Raw genomic sequence first — 9627 nt, forward strand, 5'->3', positions numbered from 1 at the left:
GTATTGTATTGATCCCAGTTTGTTTCTAAAGGGTTACAACACCACCTGGTATTGTATTGACCCCAGTTTGTTTCTGAAGGGTTACAACACCACCTGGTATTGTATTGACCCCAGTTTGTTTCTGAAGGGTTACAACACCACCTGGTATTGTATTGACCCCAGTTTGTTTCTAAAGGGTTACAACACCACCTGGTACTGTATTGATCCTAGTTTGTTTCTAAAGGGTTACAACACCACCTGGTATTGTATTGACCCCAGTTTGTTTCTGAAGGGTTACAACACCACCTGGTATTGTATTGACCCCAGTTTGTTTCTAAAGGGTTACAACACCACCTGGTATTGTATTGACCCCAGTTTGTTTCTAAAGGGTTACAACACCACCTGGTATTGTATTGATCCCAGTTTGTTTCTGAAGGGTTACAACACCACCTGGTATTGTATTGACCCCAGTTTGTTTCTGAAGGGTTACAACACCACCTGGTATTGTATTGATCCCAGTTTGTTTCTGAAGGGTTACAACACCACCTGGTATTGTATTGACCCCAGTTTGTTTCTGAAGGGTTACAACACCACCTGGTATTGTATTGACCCCAGTTTGTTTCTGAAGGGTTACAACACCACCTGGTATTGTATTGACCCCAGTTTGTTTCTGAAGGGTTACAACACCACCTGGTATTGTATTGACCCCAGTTTGTTTCTAAAGGGTTACAACACCACCTGGTATTGTATTGACCCCAGTTTGTTTCTAAAGGGTTACAACACCACCTGGTATTGTATTGACCCCAGTTTGTTTCTAAAGGGTTACAACACCACCTGGTATTGTATTGACCCCAGTTTGTTTCTAAAGGGTTACAACACCACCTGGTATTGTATTGACCCCAGTTTGTTTCTGAAGGGTTACAACACCACCTGGTATTGTATTGACCCCAGTTTGTTTCTAAAGGGTTACAACACCACCTGGTATTGTATTGACCCCAGTTTGTTTCTAAAGGGTTACAACACCACCTGGTATTGTATTGACCCCAGTTTGTTTCTGAAGGGTTACAACACCACCTGGTATTGTATTGACCCCAGTTTGTTTCTAAAGGGTTACAACACCACCTGGTATTGTATTGATCCCAGTTTGTTTCTAAAGGGTTACAACACCACCTGGTATTGTATTGACCCCAGTTTGTTTCTAAAGGGTTACAACACCACCTGGTATTGTATTGACCCCAGTTTGTTTCTGAAGGGTTACATCACCACCTGGTATTGTATTGACCCCAGTTTGTTTCTGAAGGGTTACAACACCACCTGGTATTGTATTGATCCCAGTTTGTTTCTAAAGGGTTACAACACCACCTGGTATTGTATTGACCCCAGTTTGTTTCTGAAGGGTTACAACACCACCTGGTATTGTATTGACCCCAGTTTGTTTCTAAAGGGTTACAACACCACCTGGTATTGTATTGACCCCAGTTTGTTTCTAAAGGGTTACAACACCACCTGGTATTGTATTGACCCCAGTTTGTTTCTAAAGGGTTACAACACCACCTGGTATTGTATTGACCCCAGTTTGTTTCTAAAGGGTTACAACACCACCTGGTATTGTATTGACCCCAGTTTGTTTCTGAAGGGTTACAACACCACCTGGTATTGTATTGACCCCAGTTTGTTTCTAAAGGGTTACAACACCACCTGGTATTGTATTGATCCTAGTTTGTTTCTAAAGGGTTACAACACCACCTGGTATTGTATTGACCCCAGTTTGTTTCTAAAGGGTTACAACACCACCTGGTATTGTATTGACCCCAGTTTGTTTCTAAAGGGTTACAACACCACCTGGTATTGTATTGACCCCAGTTTGTTTCTGAAGGGTTACAACACCACCTGGTATTGTATTGACCCCAGTTTGTTTCTAAAGGGTTACAACACCACCTGGTATTGTATTGACCCCAGTTTGTTTCTAAAGGGTTACAACACCACCTGGTATTGTATTGACCCCAGTTTGTTTCTGAAGGGTTACAACACCATTTGGTTTTGCTTTGATGAGACAGGGAACTCATGCATCGTCATTAAAATATCCTTGTATGTATACAGATTTCAATCTGAGGTGAGCAGCTGGCCCACAAGTAAAATGGCCTTCCTGAACCACTGTTCTAAAAACAGGGACGTGTTTGTATGTTTTATGGTTGTATGATGATTCCATATAACATACTTATGAGGGGGGACATTATGTTTGTTTTGAAGGGATCAACAATTAAGAATTTGTTTGTTGTTTGTGGAAATCAGCCAGGTTGCAGGACGTTTTTCATAAACCTAAGCCACCAAATGTATTGAAAATAAGATATGGTATTGTAAACCAAAAACTTTTTTGTGTCCTTAAAGTAAAGCTTTATCCAGGGAATCTTTAAGACTTGGTAAACATGTGTGAAGTTCAACACATTAGCACTGCCCTCGTTCACTCTGTTTAAAGAACATATGTTTTTCCACTTTGTGAGGGCTATTTTTTCCCTATAAAGTTAAACAGCGTCTTATCTAATTGGGAGAAAATAGATTTGTGATTGTCAAGACAAGAGAACACATACGAAGGCCTTAGATAAGCCTTAGTCAGAAAAAGTGGACAAATCTATGTCTAACCATGAGTTGAACTTGTGTTTTATTGACAACTGGGGAAAGATGAAGGTTCTTCATGATTTCCTTCTCTTTTGTTATTTTTTTTTTAATCCCTAAATAATTCACTGTGTCTCTGATCTGTCCGGTGGTATTGTGTAGAACCATATTAAAGTCTCCCCCAAAATATCAGCTTTGCAGAAGGAAAATGACCTTCGAGTGAATTTGCATTCTCGTCAATATCTTCCAATAGGTTTTCATTTGCATTTCTTGAATTATAACCATAAACATTACAGAATAAGAACTGTTTTCCAGCCGTTTCAATTACTAAAAAAATCCCAGTGACCTCTTGTATCAGTCTTAGTTGTTGATGCATTTCCATTAAACTTGTTTTTGAGAACAGCGACCCCTGGTCTGTAATTGTAATAAAATGTGATTTGATTGGCAGAATGATCTGCGCCATGTAATTACATTCGATCCACTGGTCTTTACAAAATTGCACATCCTATGAGCATGAATAGCATTCTTGTAAGAAAATCAAATCTGACTTGTTTAGGCCCTCAATAGATTTAGAGCGTCTAGTACTGAGCAGTGACTCGTTTAGGCCCTCAATAGATTTAGAGCGTCTAGTACTGAGCAGTGACTCGTTTAGGCCATCAATAGATTTAGAGCGTCTAGTACTGAGCAGTGATTCGTTTAGGCCCTCAATAGATTTAGAGCGTCTAGTACTGAGCAGTGACTCGTTTAGGCCCTCAATAGATTTAGAGCGTCTAGTACTGAGCAGTGACTCGTTTAGGCCCTCAATAGATTTAGAGCGTCTAGTACTGAGCAGTGATTCGTTTAGGCCCTCAATAGATTTAGAGCGTCTAGTACTGAGCAGTGACTCGTTTAGGCCATCAATAGATTTAGAGCGTCTAGTACTGAGCAGTGATTCGTTTAGGCCCTCAATAGATTTAGAGCGTCTAGTACTGAGCAGTGACTCGTTTAGGCCCTCAATAGATTTAGAGCGTCTAGTACTGAGCAGTGATTCGTTTAGGCCCTCAATAGATTTAGAGCGTCTAGTACTGAGCAGTGATTCGTTTAGGCCCTCAATAGATTTAGAGCGTCTAGTACTGAGCAGTGATTCGTTTAGGCCCTCAATAGATTTAGAGCGTCTAGTACTGAGCAGTGATTCGTTTAGGCCCTCAATAGATTTAGAGCGTCTTAATTATGTTTTGTTGTAGCTCAAGTAAAGATGGTTCTGTGTTTGCTCTCTGTGGTACAGGGCTGAATGGTGAAAAACCGTTTCCATCTGTTGTCATTTCCTGTTCAGAAGGAGTACTCATTGAGCCGGCTCACTGCATTGAGCCGGGTAACAGTGTTCTGTTACCATTTTCGGGGACCACCTTTTGGCTCGTGATCTTTTGGCTCCTATTAGAACTAATGGTAACAACAATAAAGTTAACAAAAGTGCCGGAGAGAAATTTTGGATTTTAGATTTTCAATCTGATACCAGATGATTCTGTTAAAGTTGTTTAAATTGCATCCTAATCTCCCACATTGTAATCTCGTTTATTACACTTTTAGTAGAGACACCTCAAACAAAATAGTTCTATTTTAACCTGGTAAATTGACTGAGAACACGTACTCATTTACAGCAACGACCTGGGGAATAGTTACAGGGGAGAGGAATGAGACAATTGTAAGTGATTAGGTGGCCGTGATGGTTTGAAGGCCAGACTGGGAATTTATCCAGAACACTGAGGTTAACACCCCTACTCTTACGATAAGTGCCATGGGATCTTTTAGTGACCACAGAGAGTCAGGACACCTGTCTAACGTCCCATCCGAAAGACAGCACCCTACACCAATCACTACCCTGGGATGTTTTTTTTAGACCAAAGGAAAGAGTGCCTCCGACTGGCCCTCCAACACCACTTCAAGCAGCATCTGGTCTCCCATCCAGGTACTGACCAGGACCAACCCTGCTAAGCTTCAGAAGCAAGCCAGCAGTGGTATGCAGGGTGGTATGCTGCTGACCAGGACCAACCCTGCTTAGCTTCAGAAGCAAGCCAGCAGTGGTATGCAGGGTGGTATGCTGCTGACCAGGACCAACCCTGCTTAGCTTCAGAAGCAAGCCAGCAGTGGTATGCAGGGTGGTATGCTGATGGCTACTAAAAGTCTACGAAATCCAATGTTCCAGTTATATACTACAGTGTTTTGACCAGGCTGTGTCAGAGAGAGCAGATAACAGCCATTAGAGATAGCATTGGTTGTTGAAGCAACAGATAAATATGTGTGTCCTGGTGCCAATGAAGAGGTTTACGCGGGCTGATAAAAGCTTTCAAGGTCACTCTTCACGACTGTCTTTAGTGTGCTTGGACCATGTTAGTTTGTTGTTGATGTGGACACCAAGGAACTTGAAGCTCTCAACCTGCTCTACTGCAGCCCCGTCTATGAGAATGGGGGCGTGCTCCGTCCTCCTTTGCTTGTAGTCCACAATAAGTAATAAAGTCCACTTTGTCTTGATCATATGATATGTTGCGATTTTACAATTCGCTAAATGATGTGTTACGAAATCCATTTTGTTGTGGCTAACCGTTAGCTAGGCGGCTAACCGTTAGCTAGGCGGTTTAGCTAGGCGGCTAACCGTTAGCTAGGCGGCTAACCGTTAGCTAGGCGGCTTAGCTAGGCGGCTAACCGTTAGCTAACCGTTAGCTAGGCGGCTAACCGTTAGCTAGGCGGCTAACCGTTAGCTAGGCGGTTTAGCTAGGCGGCTAACCGTTAGCTAGGCGGTTTAGCTAGGCGGCTAACCGTTAGCTAACCGTTAGCTAGGCGGCTAACCGTTAGCTAGGCGGCTAACCGTTAGCTAGGCGGCTAACCGTTAGCTAGGCGGCTAACCGGCTAACCGTTAGCTAGGCGGCTAACCGTTAGCTAGGCGGCTAACCGGCTAACCATTAGCTAGGCGGCTAACGTTAAGGTTAGGAGTTAGGTTAGGGGTTAGGGAAAGGGAAATGGTTAGCTAATATGGTAAGCAGTTGCAAAGTAACAAAAAAGTAGTAAGTAGATGCTAATTAGCTAAAAATTGTCCGGTTTTGAGATTTAAACACACAACCGTTGGGTTGCTAGACGTTCGCATGACATGCCTACCCCTCCACCCTGATCAACCACCCTACTTTCGTTTTGTATTAAGTGAGCTTCTGTCTTATGTAACCATAACAATCGTAACATATCATACTAATTTGAGTGTTTTGGATTTACATGTATTATGTTATGTCTAGTCTATGAGACCAGGCTGATTTCCTCACCAGCAGAAATAAGAGTTTATTTGTGCCTGTCCTCAAGACTCCGCGTCCCAAACTGATACTGTTGGGTTGTACTTTACATTAATAAAGGCTGACAGCAAACTGTCTTGAATGTCAAATAGTGGATTTGGGCATTTCAGCATCTCAACCGGTCAGCAGTGAATGGTTTGGTTAGTCCTGGCCTTTTCCTGAGAGGCTGATTAGGATGAAATGTTTTCTGTGTAACCTGCTGAGAGACGGGCTGCATGGGCCGAGGAGAACTGACACAGAAACAGACTGCCACTCTAACATACAGTCAGGGAAGTTGACCCCACAGAAACAGACTGCCACTCTAACATACAGTCAGGGAAGTTGACCCCACAGAAACAGACTGCCACTCTAACATACAGTCAGGTAAGTTGACCCCACAGAAACAGACTGACACTCTAACATACAGTCAGGGAAGTTGACCCCACAGAAACAGACTGACACTCTAACATACAGTCAGGGAAGTTGACCCCACAGAAACAGACTGACACTCTAACATACAGTCAGGGAAGTTGACCCCACAGAAACAGACTGCCACTCTAACATACAGTCAGGGAAGTTGACCCCACAGAAACAGACTGACACTCTAACATACAGTCAGGAAGCCCCACAGAAACAGACTGACACTCTAACATACAGTCAGGGAAGTTGACCCCACAGAAACAGACTGCCACTCTAACATACAGTCAGGGAAGTTGACCCCACAGAAACAGACTGCCACTCTAACATACAGTCAGGGAAGTTGACCCCACAGAAACAGACTGACACTCTAACATACAGTCAGGGAAGTTGACCCCACAGAAACAGACTGCCACTCTAACATACAGTCAGGGAAGTTGACCCCACAGAAACAGACTGACACTCTAACATACAGTCAGGGAAGTTGACCCCACAGAAACAGACTGCCACTCTAACATACAGTCAGGGAAGTTGACCTCACAGAAACAGACTGCCACTCTAACATACAGTCAGGGAAGTTGACCCCACAGAAACAGACTGCCACTCTAACATACAGTCAGGGAGGTTGACCCCACAGAAACAGACTGCCACTCTAACATACAGTCAGGGAAGTTGACCCCACAGAAACAGACTGCCACTCTAACATACAGTCAGGGAAGTTGACCCCACAGAAACAGACTGACACTCTAACATACAGTCAGGGAAGTTGACCCCACAGAAACAGACTGCCACTCTAACATACAGTCAGGGAAGTTGACCCCACAGAAACAGACTGCCACTCTAACATACAGTCAGGGAAGTTGACCCCACAGAAACAGACTGCCACTCTAACATACAGTCAGGGAAGTTGACCCCACAGAAACAGACTGCCACTCTAACATACAGTCAGGGAAGTTGACCCCACAGAAACAGACTGACACTCTAACATACAGTCAGGGAAGTTGACCCCACAGAAACAGACTGACACTCTAACACACAGTCAGGGAAGTTGACCCCACAGAAACAGACTGCCACTCTAACATACAGTCAGGGAGGTTGACCCCACAGAAACAGACTGCCACTCTAACATACAGTCAGGGAAGTTGACCCCACAGAAACAGACTGACACTCTAACATACAGTCAGGGAAGTTGACCCCACAGAAACAGACTGACACTCTAACATACAGTCAGGGAAGTTGACCCCACAGAAACAGACTGCCACTCTAACATACAGTCAGGGAAGTTGACCCCACAGAAACAGACTGACACTCTAACATACAGTCAGGGAAGTTGACCCCACAGAAACAGACTGCCACTCTAACATACAGTCAGGGAAGTTGACCCCACAGAAACAGACTGCCACTCTAACATACAGTCAGGGAAGTTGACCCCACAGAAACAGACTGCCACTCTAACATACAGTCAGGGAAGTTGACCCCACAGAAACAGACTGCCACTCTAACATACAGTCAGGGAAGTTGACCCCACAGAAACAGACTGACACTCTAACATACAGTCAGGGAAGTTGACCCCACAGAAACAGACTGACACTCTAACATACAGTCAGGGAAGTTGACCCCACAGAAACAGACTGACACTCTAACATACAGTCAGGGAAGTTGACCCCACAGAAACAGACTGCCACTCTAACATACAGTCAGGGAAGTTGACCCCACAGAAACAGACTGCCACTCTAACATACAGTCAGGGAAGTTGACCCCACAGAAACAGACTGCCACTCTAACATACAGTCAGGGAAGTTGACCCCACAGAAACAGACTGCCACTCTAACATACAGTCAGGGAAGTTGACCCCACAGAAACAGACTGCCACTCTAACATACAGTCAGGGAAGTTGACCCCACAGAAACAGACTGCCACTCTAACATACAGTCAGGGAAGTTGACCCCACAGAAACAGACTGACACTCTAACATACAGTCAGGGAAGTTGACCCCACAGAAACAGACTGACACTCTAACACAGTCAGGGAAGTTGACCCCACAGAAACAGACTGCCACTCTAACATACAGTCAGGGAAGTTGACCCCACGGAAACAGACTGCCACTCTAACATACAGTCAGGGAAGTTGACCCCACAGAAACAGACTGACACTCTAACATACAGTCAGGGAAGTTGACCCCACAGAAACAGACTGCCACTCTAACATACAGTCAGGGAAGTTGACCCCACAGAAACAGACTGACACTCTAACATACAGTCAGGGAAGTTGACCCCACAGAAACAGACTGACACTCTAACACACAGTCAGGGAAGTTGACCCCACAGAAACAGACTGCCACTCTAACATACAGTCAGGGAGGTTGACCCCACAGAAACAGACTGCCACTCTAACATACAGTCAGGGAAGTTGACCCCACAGAAACAGACTGACACTCTAACATACAGTCAGGGAAGTTGACCCCACAGAAACAGACTGACACTCTAACATACAGTCAGGGAAGTTGACCCCACAGAAACAGACTGCCACTCTAACATACAGTCAGGGAAGTTGACCCCACAGAAACAGACTGACACTCTAACATACAGTCAGGGAAGTTGACCCCACAGAAACAGACTGCCACTCTAACATACAGTCAGGGAAGTTGACCCCACAGAAACAGACTGCCACTCTAACATACAGTCAGGGAAGTTGACCCCACAGAAACAGACTGCCACTCTAACATACAGTCAGGGAAGTTGACCCCACAGAAACAGACTGCCACTCTAACATACAGTCAGGGAAGTTGACCCCACAGAAACAGACTGACACTCTAACATACAGTCAGGGAAGTTGACCCCACAGAAACAGACTGACACTCTAACATACAGTCAGGGAAGTTGACCCCACAGAAACAGACTGCCACTCTAACATACAGTCAGGGAAGTTGACCCCACAGAAACAGACTGCCACTCTAACATACAGTCAGGGAAGTTGACCCCACAGAAACAGACTGCCACTCTAACATACAGTCAGGGAAGTTGACCCCACAGAAACAGACTGCCACTCTAACATACAGTCAGGGAAGTTGACCCCACAGAAACAGACTGCCACTCTAACATACAGTCAGGGAAGTTGACCCCACAGAAACAGACTGCCACTCTAACATACAGTCAGGGAAGTTGACCCCACAGAAACAGACTGCCACTCTAACATACAGTCAGGGAAGTTGACCCCACAGAAACAGACTGACACTCTAACATACAGTCAGGGAAGTTGACCCCACAGAAACAGACTGACACTCTAACATACAGTCAGGGAAGTTGACCCCACAGAAACAGACTGC

The 9627-nt window shown here is 44.6% G+C and overlaps 1 long non-coding RNA gene across 1 annotated transcript; it reads right to left on the reverse strand.

The window, feature by feature from the left end:
* Nucleotides 1–319: 319 nt before the first annotated feature.
* Nucleotides 320–1123, reverse strand: LOC127916356 (uncharacterized). The gene is made up of 3 exons (XR_008094686.1): nt 1054–1123; nt 478–525; nt 320–429 (listed from the first exon to the last, which is right to left on the reverse strand). It is a non-coding gene; the product is annotated as an uncharacterized LOC127916356 (long non-coding RNA).
* Between the last annotated feature and the right edge of the window lie 8504 nt (nt 1124–9627).

Source organism: Oncorhynchus keta, chromosome 4 (assembly GCF_023373465.1).
Source record: "Oncorhynchus keta strain PuntledgeMale-10-30-2019 chromosome 4, Oket_V2, whole genome shotgun sequence".
Classification (NCBI taxonomy): domain Eukaryota; kingdom Metazoa; phylum Chordata; class Actinopteri; order Salmoniformes; family Salmonidae; genus Oncorhynchus; species Oncorhynchus keta.